The sequence below is a fragment of the Platichthys flesus genome, chromosome 8 (genome assembly GCF_949316205.1).
Source record: "Platichthys flesus chromosome 8, fPlaFle2.1, whole genome shotgun sequence".
Classification (NCBI taxonomy): domain Eukaryota; kingdom Metazoa; phylum Chordata; class Actinopteri; order Pleuronectiformes; family Pleuronectidae; genus Platichthys; species Platichthys flesus.
In genome coordinates, this window is record NC_084952.1 from 21,141,905 (window position 1) to 21,157,412 (window position 15,508).

General features: G+C 42.4%; 16 non-coding genes across 16 annotated transcripts; all 16 read left to right on the forward strand.

The window, feature by feature from the left end:
* The first annotated feature begins 1,792 nt into the window (after positions 1-1,792).
* On the forward strand, positions 1,793-1,874 carry trnal-uag (transfer RNA leucine (anticodon UAG)). The gene has a single exon. It is a non-coding gene; the product is annotated as a tRNA-Leu (tRNA).
* Positions 1,875-2,545: 671 nt separating this feature from the next.
* Positions 2,546-2,627, forward strand: trnal-uag (transfer RNA leucine (anticodon UAG)). The gene has a single exon. It is a non-coding gene; the product is annotated as a tRNA-Leu (tRNA).
* Positions 2,628-3,300: 673 nt separating this feature from the next.
* On the forward strand, positions 3,301-3,382 carry trnal-aag (transfer RNA leucine (anticodon AAG)). Its single transcript has one exon. It is a non-coding gene; the product is annotated as a tRNA-Leu (tRNA).
* A 709-nt stretch (positions 3,383-4,091) lies between these two features.
* trnal-uag (transfer RNA leucine (anticodon UAG)) lies at positions 4,092-4,173 on the forward strand. Its single transcript has one exon. It is a non-coding gene; the product is annotated as a tRNA-Leu (tRNA).
* Positions 4,174-4,838: 665 nt separating this feature from the next.
* Positions 4,839-4,920, forward strand: trnal-uag (transfer RNA leucine (anticodon UAG)). Its single transcript has one exon. It is a non-coding gene; the product is annotated as a tRNA-Leu (tRNA).
* A 1,392-nt stretch (positions 4,921-6,312) lies between these two features.
* Positions 6,313-6,394, forward strand: trnal-aag (transfer RNA leucine (anticodon AAG)). The gene has a single exon. It is a non-coding gene; the product is annotated as a tRNA-Leu (tRNA).
* Positions 6,395-7,895: 1,501 nt separating this feature from the next.
* On the forward strand, positions 7,896-7,977 carry trnal-aag (transfer RNA leucine (anticodon AAG)). The gene has a single exon. It is a non-coding gene; the product is annotated as a tRNA-Leu (tRNA).
* Positions 7,978-8,686: 709 nt separating this feature from the next.
* trnal-uag (transfer RNA leucine (anticodon UAG)) lies at positions 8,687-8,768 on the forward strand. The gene has a single exon. It is a non-coding gene; the product is annotated as a tRNA-Leu (tRNA).
* A 671-nt stretch (positions 8,769-9,439) lies between these two features.
* On the forward strand, positions 9,440-9,521 carry trnal-uag (transfer RNA leucine (anticodon UAG)). The gene has a single exon. It is a non-coding gene; the product is annotated as a tRNA-Leu (tRNA).
* Positions 9,522-10,194: 673 nt separating this feature from the next.
* On the forward strand, positions 10,195-10,276 carry trnal-aag (transfer RNA leucine (anticodon AAG)). The gene has a single exon. It is a non-coding gene; the product is annotated as a tRNA-Leu (tRNA).
* A 693-nt stretch (positions 10,277-10,969) lies between these two features.
* On the forward strand, positions 10,970-11,051 carry trnal-uag (transfer RNA leucine (anticodon UAG)). Its single transcript has one exon. It is a non-coding gene; the product is annotated as a tRNA-Leu (tRNA).
* Positions 11,052-11,723: 672 nt separating this feature from the next.
* trnal-uag (transfer RNA leucine (anticodon UAG)) lies at positions 11,724-11,805 on the forward strand. Its single transcript has one exon. It is a non-coding gene; the product is annotated as a tRNA-Leu (tRNA).
* A 673-nt stretch (positions 11,806-12,478) lies between these two features.
* On the forward strand, positions 12,479-12,560 carry trnal-aag (transfer RNA leucine (anticodon AAG)). The gene has a single exon. It is a non-coding gene; the product is annotated as a tRNA-Leu (tRNA).
* Positions 12,561-13,269: 709 nt separating this feature from the next.
* On the forward strand, positions 13,270-13,351 carry trnal-aag (transfer RNA leucine (anticodon AAG)). Its single transcript has one exon. It is a non-coding gene; the product is annotated as a tRNA-Leu (tRNA).
* Positions 13,352-14,060: 709 nt separating this feature from the next.
* On the forward strand, positions 14,061-14,142 carry trnal-aag (transfer RNA leucine (anticodon AAG)). Its single transcript has one exon. It is a non-coding gene; the product is annotated as a tRNA-Leu (tRNA).
* Positions 14,143-14,851: 709 nt separating this feature from the next.
* trnal-uag (transfer RNA leucine (anticodon UAG)) lies at positions 14,852-14,933 on the forward strand. Its single transcript has one exon. It is a non-coding gene; the product is annotated as a tRNA-Leu (tRNA).
* Positions 14,934-15,508: the final 575 nt, after the last annotated feature.

Consider the following 15,508-nt stretch of genomic DNA (forward strand, 5'->3'; position numbering starts at 1 on the left):
CAGAATAGACCCAACAATTGAAGCCCTTAACTTGGTTGATAGTTTTGTGGTCTTTTGATCTTGAGTAAAGCTCTATACTCCCACAGGGTATGTGTTTGAAGTTTCGAATGTTCTTCCATGTGTGTCTTCGATTTGATTGTCCAATTGTCATCAAAGTGTCATTTACATCTAAACCCCTCCTGTCTGTTTGGTTAAATCTAGTTTCCAACGGTAGTGTGCCCGAGTGGTCAAAGGTGCTGGATTAAGGCTCCAGTCTCTCAGGAGGTGTGGGTTCAAATCCCACCACTGCCAGTAGACTATCAGTTGAATTTATTGGCTACTTGCAGCTTATCTACTATAAGAAGCTCTCTTGTTGTTCAAAACTGCAACAGCCACCCGAGCTTTGAAGCACATGGGATATCCAATGAGGTGTACAGGAGGACATTTTCTTTTTCTACCGTCTGGTTTTCAAACGAGGTAAGAGTTAAGATGTGCACCTTCAGACTGGAGCACATGACTTCACATTTACCAATAACTTCCTTCAAGTCCTGTCGATTAAGCTGCTGATAAAACCTTATAAAACCAAAGACTATGTTCGTATGAAATTATATCATTAAACAAGAGCAGAGTTGGGCAGCGGAAGCGTGCTGGGCCCATAACCCAGAGGTCGATGGATCGAAACCATCCTCTGCTAAAGGAATACTTTATCCACTCCATTGTTATCTGTTATGTTACCCTTGTCCTCGCCGTCTAAACGTTAACTCATCTCCTGCTGAAAGTGACTTGCTTTGGCTTTTGAAGTTGAAAATGTGTCAGAATAGACCCAACAATTGAAGCCCTTAACTTGGTTGATAGTTTTGTGGTCTTTTGATCTTGAGTAAAGCTCTATACTCCCACAGGGTATGTGTTTGAAGTTTGGAATGTTCTTCCATGTGTGTCTTCGATTTGATTGTCCAATTGTCATCAAAGTGTCATTTACATCTAAACCCCTCCTGTCTGTTTGGTTAAATCTAGTTTCCAACGGTAGTGTGCCCGAGTGGTCAAAGGTGCTGGATTAAGGCTCCAGTCTCTCAGGAGGTGTGGGTTCAAATCCCACCACTGCCAGTAGACTATCAGTTGAATTTATTGGCTACTTGCAGCTTATCTACTATAAGAAGCTCTCTTGTTGTTCAAAACTGCAACAGCCACCCGAGCTTTGAAGCACATGGGATATCCAATGAGGTGTACAGGAGGACATTTTCTTTTTCTACCGTCTGGTTTTCAAACGAGGTAAGAGTTAAGATGTGCACCTTCAGACTGGAGCACATGACTTCACATTTACCAATAACTTCCTTCAAGTCCTGTCGATTAAGCTCCTGATAAAACCTTATAAAACCAAAGACTATGTTCGTATGAAATTATATCATTAAACAAGAGCAGAGTGGGGCAGCGGAAGCATGCTGGGCCCATAACCCAGAGGTCGATGGATCCAAACCATCCTCTGCTAAAGGAATACTTTATCCACTCCATTGTTATCTGTTATGTTACCCTTGTCCTCGCCTGCTAAACGTTAACTCATCTCCTGCTGAAAGTGACTTGCTTTGGCTTTTGAAGTTGAAAACGTGACAGAATAGACCCAACAGTTGAAGCCCTTAACTTGGCTGATAGTTTTGTGGTCTATTGATCTTGAGTAAAGCTCTATACTCCCATAGGGTATGTGTTTGAAGTTTTGAATGTTCTTCCATGTGTGTCTTCGATTTGATTGTCCAATTGTCGTCAAAGTGGACTTTTCATCGAAACGACTCAACATTTTTTGGGTTAAGTCATGTTTAATGGTAGTGTGGCCGAGTGGTCTAAGGCGCTGGATTTAGGCTCCAGTCTCTCAGGAGGCGTGGGTTCAAATCCCACCACTGCCAATTGACTGGTATTTGCATGTGTTGGCTACTTGTAGTCTTTCTACTGTACTGCAAAAGCCAGCTGAGCTTTGTAGCATATGGGGTATCCAATGAGGTGTACATGAGGACATTTTCTTTTTCTCCCGTCTGGTTTTCAAACGAGGTAAGAGTTAAGATGTGCACCTTCAGACTGGAGCACATGACTTCACATTTACCAATAACTTCCTTCAAGTCCTGTCGATTAAGCTGCTGATAAAACCTTATAAAACCAAAGACTATGTTCGTATGAAATTATATCATTAAACAAGAGCAGAGTGGCGCAGCGGAAGCGTGCTGGGCCCATAACCCAGAGGTCGATGGATCGAAACCATCCTCTGCTAAAAGATTCCTTTATCTGTTATGTTACCCTTGTCCTCGCCTGCTAAACGTTAACTCATCTCCTGCTGAAAGTGACTTGCTTTGGCTTTTGAAGTTGAAAACGTGACAGAATAGACCCAACAGTTGAAGCCCTTAACTTGGCTGATAGTTTTGTGGTCTATTGATCTTGAGTAAAGCTCTATACTCCCATAGGGTATGTGTTTGAAGTTTTGAATGTTCTTCCATGTGTGTCTTCGATTTGATTGTCCAATTGTCGTCAAAGTGGACTTTTCATCGAAACGACTCAACATTTTTTGGGTTAAGTCATGTTTAATGGTAGTGTGGCCGAGTGGTCTAAGGCGCTGGATTTAGGCTCCAGTCTCTCAGGAGGCGTGGGTTCAAATCCCACCACTGCCAATTGACTGGTATTTGCATGTGTTGGCTACTTGTAGTACTTTCTACTGTACTGCAAAAGCCAGCTGAGCTTTGTAGCATATGGGGTATCCAATGAGGTGTACATGAGGACATTTTCTTTTTCTCCCGTCTGGTTTTCAAACGAGGTAAGAGTTAAGATGTGCACCTTCAGACTGGAGCACATGACTTCACATTTACCAATAACTTCCTTCAAGTCCTGTCGATTAAGCTGCTGATAAAACCTTATAAAACCAAAGACTATGTTTGTATGAAATTATATCATTAAACAAGAGCAGAGTGGCGCAGCGGAAGCGTGCTGGGCCCATAACCCAGAGGTCGATGGATCGAAACTATCCTCTGCTAAAAGATTCCTTTATCTGTTATGTTACCCTTGTCCTCGCCTGCTAAACGTTAACTCATCTCCTGCTGAAAGTGACTTGCTTTGGCTTTTGAAGTTGAAAACGTGACAGAATAGACCCAACAGTTGAAGCCCTTAACTTGGCTGATAGTTTTGTGGTCTATTGATCTCGAGTAAAGCTCTATACTCCCACAGGGTATGTGTTTGAAATTTCGAATGTTCTTTCATGTGTGTCTTCGATTTGATTGTCCAATTCTCATCAAAGTGTCATTTACATCTAAACCCCTCCTGTCTGTTTGGTTAAATCTAGTTTCCAACGGTAGTGTGGCCGAGTGGTCAAAGGCGCTGGATTAAGGCTCCAGTCTCTCAGGAGGTGTGGGTTCAAATCCCACCACTGCCAGTAGACTATCAGTTGAATTTATTGGCTACTTGCAGCTTATCTACTATAAGAAGCTCTCTTGTTGTTCAAAACTGCAACAGCCAGCTGAGCTTTGTAGCATATGGGGTATCCAATGAGGTGTACATGAGGACATTTTCTTTTTCTCCCGTCTGGTTTTCAAACGAGGTAAGAATTAAGATGTGCACCTTCAGACTGGAGCACATGACTTCACATTTACCAGTAACTTCCTTCAAGTCCTGTCGATTAAGCTGCTGATAAAACCTTATAAAACCAAAGACTATGTTTGTATGAAATTATATCATTAAACAAGAGCAGAGTGGCGCAGCGGAAGCGTGCTGGGCCCATAACCCAGAGGTCGATGGATCGAAACCATCCTCTGCTAAAAGATTCCTTTATCCACTCCATTGTTATCTGTTATGTTACCCTTGTCCTCGCCTTCTAAACGTTAACTCATCTCCTGCTGAAAGTGACTTGCTTTGGCTTTTAAAGTTGAAAACGTGACAGAATAGACCCAACAGTTGAAGCCCTTAACTTGGCTGATAGTGTTGTGGTCTATTGATCTTGAGTAAAGCTCTATACTCCCATAGGGTATGTGTTTGAAGTTTTGAATGTTCTTCCATGTGTGTCTTCGATTTGATTGTCCAATTGTCGTCAAAGTGGACTTTTCATCGAAACGACTCAACATTTTTTGGGTTAAGTCATGTTTAATGGTATTGTGGCCGAGTGGTCTAAGGCGCTGGATTTAGGCTCCAGTCTCTCAGGAGGCGTGGGTTCAAATCCCACCACTGCCAATTGACTGGTATTTGCATGTGTTGGCTACTTGTAGTACTTTCTACTGTACTGCAAAAGCCAGTAGCATATGAGGTGGACATGAGGACATTTTCTTTTTCTCCCGTCTGGTTTTCAAACGAGGTAAGAGTTAAGATGTGCACCTTCAGACTGGAGCACATGACTTCACATTTACCAATAACTTCCTTCAAGTCCTGTCGATTAAGCTGCTGATAAAACCTTATAAAACCAAAGACTATGTTCGTATGAAATTATATCATTAAACAAGAGCAGAGTGGCGCAGCGGAAGCGTGCTGGGCCCATAACCCAGAGGTCGATGGATCGAAACCATCCTCTGCTAAAGGAATACTTTATCCACTCCATTGTTATCTGTTATGTTACCCTTGTCCTCGCCTTCTAAACGTTAACTCATCTCCTGCTGAAAGTGACTTGCTTTGGCTTTTGAAGTTGAAAACGTGACAGAATAGACCCAACAGTTGAAGCCCTTAACTTGGCTGATAGTTTTGTGGTCTATTGATCTTGAGTAAAGCTCTATACTCCCATAGGGTATGTGTTTGAAGTTTTGAATGTTCTTCCATGTGTGTCTTCGATTTGATTGTCCAATTGTCGTCAAAGTGGACTTTTCATCGAAACGACTCAACATTTTTTGGGTTAAGTCATGTTTAATGGTAGTGTGGCCGAGTGGTCTAAGGCGCTGGATTTAGGCTCCAGTCTCTCAGGAGGCGTGGGTTCAAATCCCACCACGGCCAATTGACTGGTATTTGCATGTGTTGGCTACTTGTAGTACTTTCTACTGTACTGCAAAAGCCAGTAGCATATGAGGTGGACATGAGGACATTTTCTTTTTCTCCCGTCTGGTTTTCAAACGAGGTAAGAGTTAAGATGTGCACCTTCAGACTGGAGCACATGACTTCACATTTACCAATAACTTCCTTCAAGTCCTGTCGATTAAGCTGCTGATAAAACCTTATAAAACCAAAGACTATGTTCGTATGAAATTATATCATTAAACAAGAGCAGAGTGGCGCAGCGGAAGCGTGCTGGGCCCATAACCCAGAGGTCGATGGATCGAAACCATCCTCTGCTAAAAGATTCCTTTATCTGTTATGTTACCCTTGTCCTCGCCTTCTAAACATCAACTCATCTCCTGCTGAAAGTGACTTGCTTTGGCTTTGAAGTTGAAAACGTGACAGAATAGAACCAACAGTTGAAGCCCCTAACTTGGCTGTTAGTTTTGTGGTCTTTTGATCTCGAGTAAAGCTCTATACTCCCACAGGGTATGTGTTTGAAATTTCGAATGTTCTTTCATGTGTGTCTTCGATTTGATTGTCCAATTGTCGTCAAAGTGGACTTTTCATCGAAACGACTCAACATTTTTTGGGTTAAGTCATGATTAATGGTAGTGTGGCCGAGTGGTCTAAGGCGCTGGATTTAGGCTACAGTCTCTCAGGAGGCGTGGGTTCAAATCCCACCACTGCCAATTGACTGGTATTTGCATGTGTTGGCTACTTGTAGTACTTTCTACTGTACTGCAAAAGCCAGCTGATCTTTGTAGCATATGAGGTGTACATGAGGACATTTTCTTTTTCTCCCGTCTGGTTTTCAAACGAGGTAAGAGTTAAGATGTGCACCTTCAGACTGGAGCACATGACTTCACATTTACCAATAACTTCCTTCAAGTCCTGTCGATTAAGCTGCTGATAAAACCTTATAAAACCAAAGACTATGTTTGTATGAAATTATATCATTAAACAAGAGCAGAGTGGCGCAGCGGAAGCGTGCTGGGCCCATAACCCAGAGGTCGATGGATCGAAACCATCCTCTGCTAAAAGATTCCTTTATCTGTTATGTTACCCTTGTCCTCGCCTGCTAAACGTTAACTCATCTCCTGCTGAAAGTGACTTGCTTTGGCTTTTGAAGTTGAAAACGTGACAGAATAGACCCAACAGTTGAAGCCCTTAACTTGGCTGATAGTTTTGTGGTCTATTGATCTCGAGTAAAGCTCTATACTCCCACAGGGTATGTGTTTGAAATTTCGAATGTTCTTTCATGTGTGTCTTCGATTTGATTGTCCAATTCTCATCAAAGTGTCATTTACATCTAAACCCCTCCTGTCTGTTTGGTTAAATCTAGTTTCCAACGGTAGTGTGGCCGAGTGGTCAAAGGCGCTGGATTAAGGCTCCAGTCTCTCAGGAGGCGTGGGTTCAAATCCCACCACTGCCAGTAGACTATCAGTTGAATCTATTGGCTACTTGCACCTTATCTACTATAAGAAGCTCTCTTGTTGTTCAAAACTGCAACAGCCACCCGAGCTTTGAAGCACATGGGATATCCAATGAGGTGTACAGGAGGACATTTTCTTTTTCTCCCGTCTGGTTTTAAACGAGATAAGAGTTAAGATGTGCACCTTCAGACTGGAGCACATGACTTCACATTTACCAATAACTTCCTTCAAGTCCTTTCGATTTACCTGCTGATAAAACCTTATAAAACCAAAGACTATGTTCGTATGAAATTATATCATTAAACAAGAGCAGAGTGGGGCAGCGGAAGCATGCTGGGCCCATAACCCAGAGGTCGATGGATCGAAACCATCCTCTGCTAAAGGAGTACTTTATCCACTCCATTGTTATCTGTTATGTTACCCTTGTCCTCGCCGTCTAAACGTTAACTCATCTCCTGCTGAAAGTGACTTGCTTTGGCTTTTGAAGTTGAAAATGTGTCAGAATAGACCCAACAATTGAAGCCCTTAACTTGGTTGATAGTTTTGTGGTCTTTTGATCTTGAGTAAAGCTCTATACTCCCACAGGGTATGTGTTTGAAGTTTCGAATGTTCTTCCATGTGTGTCTTCGATTTGATTGTCCAATTGTCATCAAAGTGTCATTTACATCTAAACCCCTCCTGTCTGTTTGGTTAAATCTAGTTTCCAACGGTAGTGTGCCCGAGTGGTCAAAGGTGCTGGATTAAGGCTCCAGTCTCTCAGGAGGTGTGGGTTCAAATCCCACCACTGCCAGTAGACTATCAGTTGAATTTATTGGCTACTTGCAGCTTATCTACTATAAGAAGCTCTCTTGTTGTTCAAAACTGCAACAGCCACCCGAGCTTTGAAGCACATGGGATATCCAATGAGGTGTACAGGAGGACATTTTCTTTTTCTACCGTCTGGTTTTCAAACGAGGTAAGAGTTAAGATGTGCACCTTCAGACTGGAGCACATGACTTCACATTTACCAATAACTTCCTTCAAGTCCTGTCGATTAAGCTGCTGATAAAACCTTATAAAACCAAAGACTATGTTCGTATGAAATTATATCATTAAACAAGAGCAGAGTTGGGCAGCGGAAGCGTGCTGGGCCCATAACCCAGAGGTCGATGGATCGAAACCATCCTCTGCTAAAGGAATACTTTATCCACTCCATTGTTATCTGTTATGTTACCCTTGTCCTCGCCGTCTAAACGTTAACTCATCTCCTGCTGAAAGTGACTTGCTTTGGCTTTTGAAGTTGAAAATGTGTCAGAATAGACCCAACAATTGAAGCCCTTAACTTGGTTGATAGTTTTGTGGTCTTTTGATCTTGAGTAAAGCTCTATACTCCCACAGGGTATGTGTTTGAAGTTTGGAATGTTCTTCCATGTGTGTCTTCGATTTGATTGTCCAATTGTCATCAAAGTGTCATTTACATCTAAACCCCTCCTGTCTGTTTGGTTAAATCTAGTTTCCAACGGTAGTGTGCCCGAGTGGTCAAAGGTGCTGGATTAAGGCTCCAGTCTCTCAGGAGGTGTGGGTTCAAATCCCACCACTGCCAGTAGACTATCAGTTGAATTTATTGGCTACTTGCAGCTTATCTACTATAAGAAGCTCTCTTGTTGTTCAAAACTGCAACAGCCACCCGAGCTTTGAAGCACATGGGATATCCAATGAGGTGTACAGGAGGACATTTTCTTTTTCTACCGTCTGGTTTTCAAACGAGGTAAGAGTTAAGATGTGCACCTTCAGACTGGAGCACATGACTTCACATTTACCAATAACTTCCTTCAAGTCCTGTCGATTAAGCTCCTGATAAAACCTTATAAAACCAAAGACTATGTTCGTATGAAATTATATCATTAAACAAGAGCAGAGTGGGGCAGCGGAAGCATGCTGGGCCCATAACCCAGAGGTCGATGGATCCAAACCATCCTCTGCTAAAGGAATACTTTATCCACTCCATTGTTATCTGTTATGTTACCCTTGTCCTCGCCTGCTAAACGTTAACTCATCTCCTGCTGAAAGTGACTTGCTTTGGCTTTTGAAGTTGAAAACGTGACAGAATAGACCCAACAGTTGAAGCCCTTAACTTGGCTGATAGTTTTGTGGTCTATTGATCTTGAGTAAAGCTCTATACTCCCATAGGGTATGTGTTTGAAGTTTTGAATGTTCTTCCATGTGTGTCTTCGATTTGATTGTCCAATTGTCGTCAAAGTGGACTTTTCATCGAAACGACTCAACATTTTTTGGGTTAAGTCATGTTTAATGGTAGTGTGGCCGAGTGGTCTAAGGCGCTGGATTTAGGCTCCAGTCTCTCAGGAGGCGTGGGTTCAAATCCCACCACTGCCAATTGACTGGTATTTGCATGTGTTGGCTACTTGTAGTCTTTCTACTGTACTGCAAAAGCCAGCTGAGCTTTGTAGCATATGGGGTATCCAATGAGGTGTACATGAGGACATTTTCTTTTTCTCCCGTCTGGTTTTCAAACGAGGTAAGAGTTAAGATGTGCACCTTCAGACTGGAGCACATGACTTCACATTTACCAATAACTTCCTTCAAGTCCTGTCGATTAAGCTGCTGATAAAACCTTATAAAACCAAAGACTATGTTCGTATGAAATTATATCATTAAACAAGAGCAGAGTGGCGCAGCGGAAGAGTGCTGGGCCCATAACCCAGAGGTCGATGGATCGAAACCATCCTCTGCTAAAAGATTCCTTTATCTGTTATGTTACCCTTGTCCTCGCCTGCTAAACGTTAACTCATCTCCTGCTGAAAGTGACTTGCTTTGGCTTTTGAAGTTGAAAACGTGACAGAATAGACCCAACAGTTGAAGCCCTTAACTTGGCTGATAGTTTTGTGGTCTATTGATCTTGAGTAAAGCTCTATACTCCCATAGGGTATGTGTTTGAAGTTTTGAATGTTCTTCCATGTGTGTCTTCGATTTGATTGTCCAATTGTCGTCAAAGTGGACTTTTCATCGAAACGACTCAACATTTTTTGGGTTAAGTCATGTTTAATGGTAGTGTGGCCGAGTGGTCTAAGGCGCTGGATTTAGGCTCCAGTCTCTCAGGAGGCGTGGGTTCAAATCCCACCACTGCCAATTGACTGGTATTTGCATGTGTTGGCTACTTGTAGTACTTTCTACTGTACTGCAAAAGCCAGCTGAGCTTTGTAGCATATGGGGTATCCAATGAGGTGTACATGAGGACATTTTCTTTTTCTCCCGTCTGGTTTTCAAACGAGGTAAGAGTTAAGATGTGCACCTTCAGACTGGAGCACATGACTTCACATTTACCAATAACTTCCTTCAAGTCCTGTCGATTAAGCTGCTGATAAAACCTTATAAAACCAAAGACTATGTTCGTATGAAATTATATCATTAAACAAGAGCAGAGTGGCGCAGCGGAAGCGTGCTGGGCCCATAACCCAGAGGTCGATGGATCGAAACCATCCTCTGCTAAAAGATTCCTTTATCTGTTATGTTACCCTTGTCCTCGCCTGCTAAACGTTAACTCATCTCCTGCTGAAAGTGACTTGCTTTGGCTTTTGAAGTTGAAAACGTGACAGAATAGACCCAACAGTTGAAGCCCTTAACTTGGCTGATAGTTTTGTGGTCTATTGATCTTGAGTAAAGCTCTATACTCCCACAGGGTATGTGTTTGAAATTTCGAATGTTCTTTCATGTGTGTCTTCGATTTGATTGTCCAATTCTCATCAAAGTGTCATTTACATCTAAACCCCTCCTGTCTGTTTGGTTAAATCTAGTTTCCAACGGTAGTGTGGCCGAGTGGTCAAAGGCGCTGGATTAAGGCTCCAGTCTCTCAGGAGGCGTGGGTTCAAATTCCACCACTGCCAGTAGACTATCAGTTGAATCTATTGGCTACTTGCACCTTATCTACTATAAGAAGCTCTCTTGTTGTTCAAAACTGCAACAGCCACCCGAGCTTTGAAGCACATGGGATATCCAATGAGGTGTACAGGAGGACATTTTCTTTTTCTCCCGTCTGGTTTTAAACGAGATAAGAGTTAAGATGTGCACCTTCAGACTGGAGCACATGACTTCACATTTACCAATAACTTCCTTCAAGTCCTGTCGATTAAGCTGCTGATAAAACCTTATAAAACCAAAGACTATGTTCGTATGAAATTATATCATTAAACAAGAGCAGAGTGGCGCAGCGGAAGCGTGCTGGGCCCATAACCCAGAGGTCGATGGATCGAAACCATCCTCTGCTAAAAGATTCCTTTATCTGTTATGTTACCCTTGTCCTCGCCTGCTAAACGTTAACTCATCTCCTGCTGAAAGTGACTTGCTTTGGCTTTTGAAGTTGAAAACGTGACAGAATAGACCCAACAGTTGAAGCCCTTAACTTGGCTGATAGTTTTGTGGTCTATTGATCTTGAGTAAAGCTCTATACTCCCATAGGGTATGTGTTTGAAGTTTTGAATGTTCTTCCATGTGTGTCTTCGATTTGATTGTCCAATTGTCGTCAAAGTGGACTTTTCATCGAAACGACTCAACATTTTTTGGGTTAAGTCATGTTTAATGGTAGTGTGGCCGAGTGGTCTAAGGCGCTGGATTTAGGCTCCAGTCTCTCAGGAGGCGTGGGTTCAAATCCCACCACTGCCAATTGACTGGTATTTGCATGTGTTGGCTACTTGTAGTACTTTCTACTGTACTGCAAAAGCCAGCTGAGCTTTGTAGCATATGGGGTATCCAATGAGGTGTACATGAGGACATTTTCTTTTTCTCCCGTCTGGTTTTCAAACGAGGTAAGAGTTAAGATGTGCACCTTCAGACTGGAGCACATGACTTCACATTTACCAATAACTTCCTTCAAGTCCTGTCGATTAAGCTGCTGATAAAACCTTATAAAACCAAAGACTATGTTCGTATGAAATTATATCATTAAACAAGAGCAGAGTGGCGCAGCGGAAGCGTGCTGGGCCCATAACCCAGAGGTCGATGGATCGAAACCATCCTCTGCTAAAAGATTCCTTTATCTGTTATGTTACCCTTGTCCTCGCCTGCTAAACGTTAACTCATCTCCTGCTGAAAGTGACTTGCTTTGGCTTTTGAAGTTGAAAACGTGACAGAATAGACCCAACAGTTGAAGCCCTTAACTTGGCTGATAGTTTTGTGGTCTATTGATCTTGAGTAAAGCTCTATACTCCCATAGGGTATGTGTTTGAAGTTTTGAATGTTCTTCCATGTGTGTCTTCGATTTGATTGTCCAATTGTCGTCAAAGTGGACTTTTCATCGAAACGACTCAACATTTTTTGGGTTAAGTCATGTTTAATGGTAGTGTGGCCGAGTGGTCTAAGGCGCTGGATTTAGGCTCCAGTCTCTCAGGAGGCGTGGGTTCAAATCCCACCACTGCCAATTGACTGGTATTTGCATGTGTTGGCTACTTGTAGTACTTTCTACTGTACTGCAAAAGCCAGCTGAGCTTTGTAGCATATGGGGTATCCAATGAGGTGTACATGAGGACATTTTCTTTTTCTCCCGTCTGGTTTTCAAACGAGGTAAGAGTTAAGATGTGCACCTTCAGACTGGAGCACATGACTTCACATTTACCAATAACTTCCTTCAAGTCCTGTCGATTAAGCTGCTGATAAAACCTTATAAAACCAAAGACTATGTTCGTATGAAATTATATCATTAAACAAGAGCAGAGTGGCGCAGCGGAAGCGTGCTGGGCCCATAACCCAGAGGTCGATGGATCGAAACCATCCTCTGCTAAAAGATTCCTTTATCTGTTATGTTACCCTTGTCCTCGCCTGCTAAACGTTAACTCATCTCCTGCTGAAAGTGACTTGCTTTGGCTTTTGAAGTTGAAAACGTGACAGAATAGACCCAACAGTTGAAGCCCTTAACTTGGCTGATAGTTTTGTGGTCTATTGATCTTGAGTAAAGCTCTATACTCCCACAGGGTATGTGTTTGAAATTTCGAATGTTCTTTCATGTGTGTCTTCGATTTGATTGTCCAATTCTCATCAAAGTGTCATTTACATCTAAACCCCTCCTGTCTGTTTGGTTAAATCTAGTTTCCAACGGTAGTGTGGCCGAGTGGTCAAAGGCGCTGGATTAAGGCTCCAGTCTCTCAGGAGGCGTGGGTTCAAATCCCACCACTGCCAGTAGACTATCAGTTGAATCTATTGGCTACTTGCACCTTATCTACTATAAGAAGCTCTCTTGTTGTTCAAAACTGCAACAGCCACCCGAGCTTTGAAGCACATGGGATATCCAATGAGGTGTACAGGAGGACATTTTCTTTTTCTCCCGTCTGGTTTTAAACGAGATAAGAGTTAAGATGTGCACCTTCAGACTGGAGCACATGACTTCACATTTATCAATAACTTCCTTCAAGTCCTTTCGATTTACCTGCTGATAAAACCTTATAAAACCAAAGACTATGTTCGTATGAAATTATATCATTAAACAAGAGCAGAGTGGGGCAGCGGAAGCATGCTGGGCCCATAACCCAGAGGTCGATGGATCGAAACCATCCTCTGCTAAAGGAATACTTTATCCACTCCATTGTTATCTGTTATGTTACCCTTGTCCTCGCCGTCTAAACGTTAACTCATCTCCTGCTGAAAGTGACTTGCTTTGGCTTTTGAAGTTGAAAACGTGACAGAATAGACCCAACAGTTGAAGCCCTTAACTTGGCTGATAGTTTTGTGGTCTATTGATCTTGAGTAAAGCTCTATACTCCCACAGGGTATGTGTTTGAAATTTCGAATGTTCTTTCATGTGTGTCTTCGATTTGATTGTCCAATTCTCATCAAAGTGTCATTTACATCTAAACCCCTCCTGTCTGTTTGGTTAAATCTAGTTTCCAACGGTAGTGTGGCCGAGTGGTCAAAGGCGCTGGATTAAGGCTCCAGTCTCTCAGGAGGCGTGGGTTCAAATCCCACCACTGCCAGTAGACTATCAGTTGAATCTATTGGCTACTTGCACCTTATCTACTATAAGAAGCTCTCTTGTTGTTCAAAACTGCAACAGCCACCCGAGCTTTGAAGCACATGGGATATCCAATGAGGTGTACAGGAGGACATTTTCTTTTTCTCCCGTCTGGTTTTAAACGAGATAAGAGTTAAGATGTGCACCTTCAGACTGGAGCACATGACTTCACATTTACCAATAACTTCCTTCAAGTCCTTTCGATTTACCTGCTGATAAAACCTTATAAAACCAAAGACTATGTTCGTATGAAATTATATTATTAAACAAGAGCAGAGTGGGGCAGCGGAAGCATGCTGGACCCATAACCCAGAGGTCGATGGATCGAAACCATCCTCTGCTAAAGGAATACTTTATCCACTCCATTGTTATCTGTTATGTTACCCTTGTCCTCGCCGTCTAAACGTTAACTCATCTCCTGCTGAAAGTGACTTGCTTTGGCTTTTGAAGTTGAAAATGTGTCAGAATAGACCCAACAATTGAAGCCCTTAACTTGGTTGATAGTTTTGTGGTCTTTTGATCTTGAGTAAAGCTCTATACTCCCACAGGGTATGTGTTTGAAGTTTCGAATGTTCTTCCATGTGTGTCTTCGATTTGATTGTCCAATTGTCATCAAAGTGTCATTTACATCTAAACCCCTCCTGTCTGTTTGGTTAAATCTAGTTTCCAACGGTAGTGTGCCCGAGTGGTCAAAGGTGCTGGATTAAGGCTCCAGTCTCTCAGGAGGTGTGGGTTCAAATCCCACCACTGCCAGTAGACTATCAGTTGAATTTATTGGCTACTTGCAGCTTATCTACTATAAGAAGCTCTCTTGTTGTTCAAAACTGCAACAGCCACCCGAGCTTTGAAGCACATGGGATATCCAATGAGGTGTACAGGAGGACATTTTCTTTTTCTACCGTCTGGTTTTCAAACGAGGTAAGAGTTAAGATGTGCACCTTCAGACTGGAGCACATGACTTCACATTTACCAATAACTTCCTTCAAGTCCTGTCGATTAAGCTGCTGATAAAACCTTATAAAACCAAAGACTATGTTCGTATGAAATTATATCATTAAACAAGAGCAGAGTGGGGCAGCGGAAGCATGCTGGGCCCATAACCCAGAGGTCGATGGATCCAAACCATCCTCTGCTAAAGGAATACTTTATCCACTCCATTGTTATCTGTTATGTTACCCTTGTCCTCGCCTGCTAAACGTTAACTCATCTCCTGCTGAAAGTGACTTGCTTTGGCTTTTGAAGTTGAAAACGTGACAGAATAGACCCAACAGTTGAAGCCCTTAACTTGGCTGATAGTTTTGTGGTCTATTGATCTTGAGTAAAGCTCTATACTCCCATAGGGTATGTGTTTGAAGTTTTGAATGTTCTTCCATGTGTGTCTTCGATTTGATTGTCCAATTGTCGTCAAAGTGGACTTTTCATCGAAACGACTCAACATTTTTTGGGTTAAGTCATGTTTAATGGTAGTGTGGCCGAGTGGTCTAAGGCGCTGGATTTAGGCTCCAGTCTCTCAGGAGGCGTGGGTTCAAATCCCACCACTGCCAATTGACTGGTATTTGCATGTGTTGGCTACTTGTAGTACTTTCTACTGTACTGCAAAAGCCAGCTGAGCTTTGTAGCATATGGGGTATCCAATGAGGTGTACATGAGGACATTTTCTTTTTCTCCCGTCTGGTTTTCAAACGAGGTAAGAGTTAAGATGTGCACCTTCAGACTGGAGCACATGACTTCACATTTACCAATAACTTCCTTCAAGTCCTGTCGATTAAGCTGCTGATAAAACCTTATAAAACCAAAGACTATGTTCGTATGAAATTATATCATTAAACAAGAGCAGAGTGGCGCAGCGGAAGCGTGCTGGGCCCATAACCCAGAGGTCGATGGATCGAAACCATCCTCTGCTAAAAGATTCCTTTATCTGTTATGTTACCCTTGTCCTCGCCTGCTAAACGTTAACTCATCTCCTGCTGAAAGTGACTTGCTTTGGCTTTTGAAGTTGAAAACGTGACAGAATAGACCCAACAGTTGAAGCCCTTAACTTGGCTGATAGTTTTGTGGTCTATTGATCTTGAGTAAAGCTCTATACTCCCATAGGGTATGTGTTTGAAGTTTTGAATGT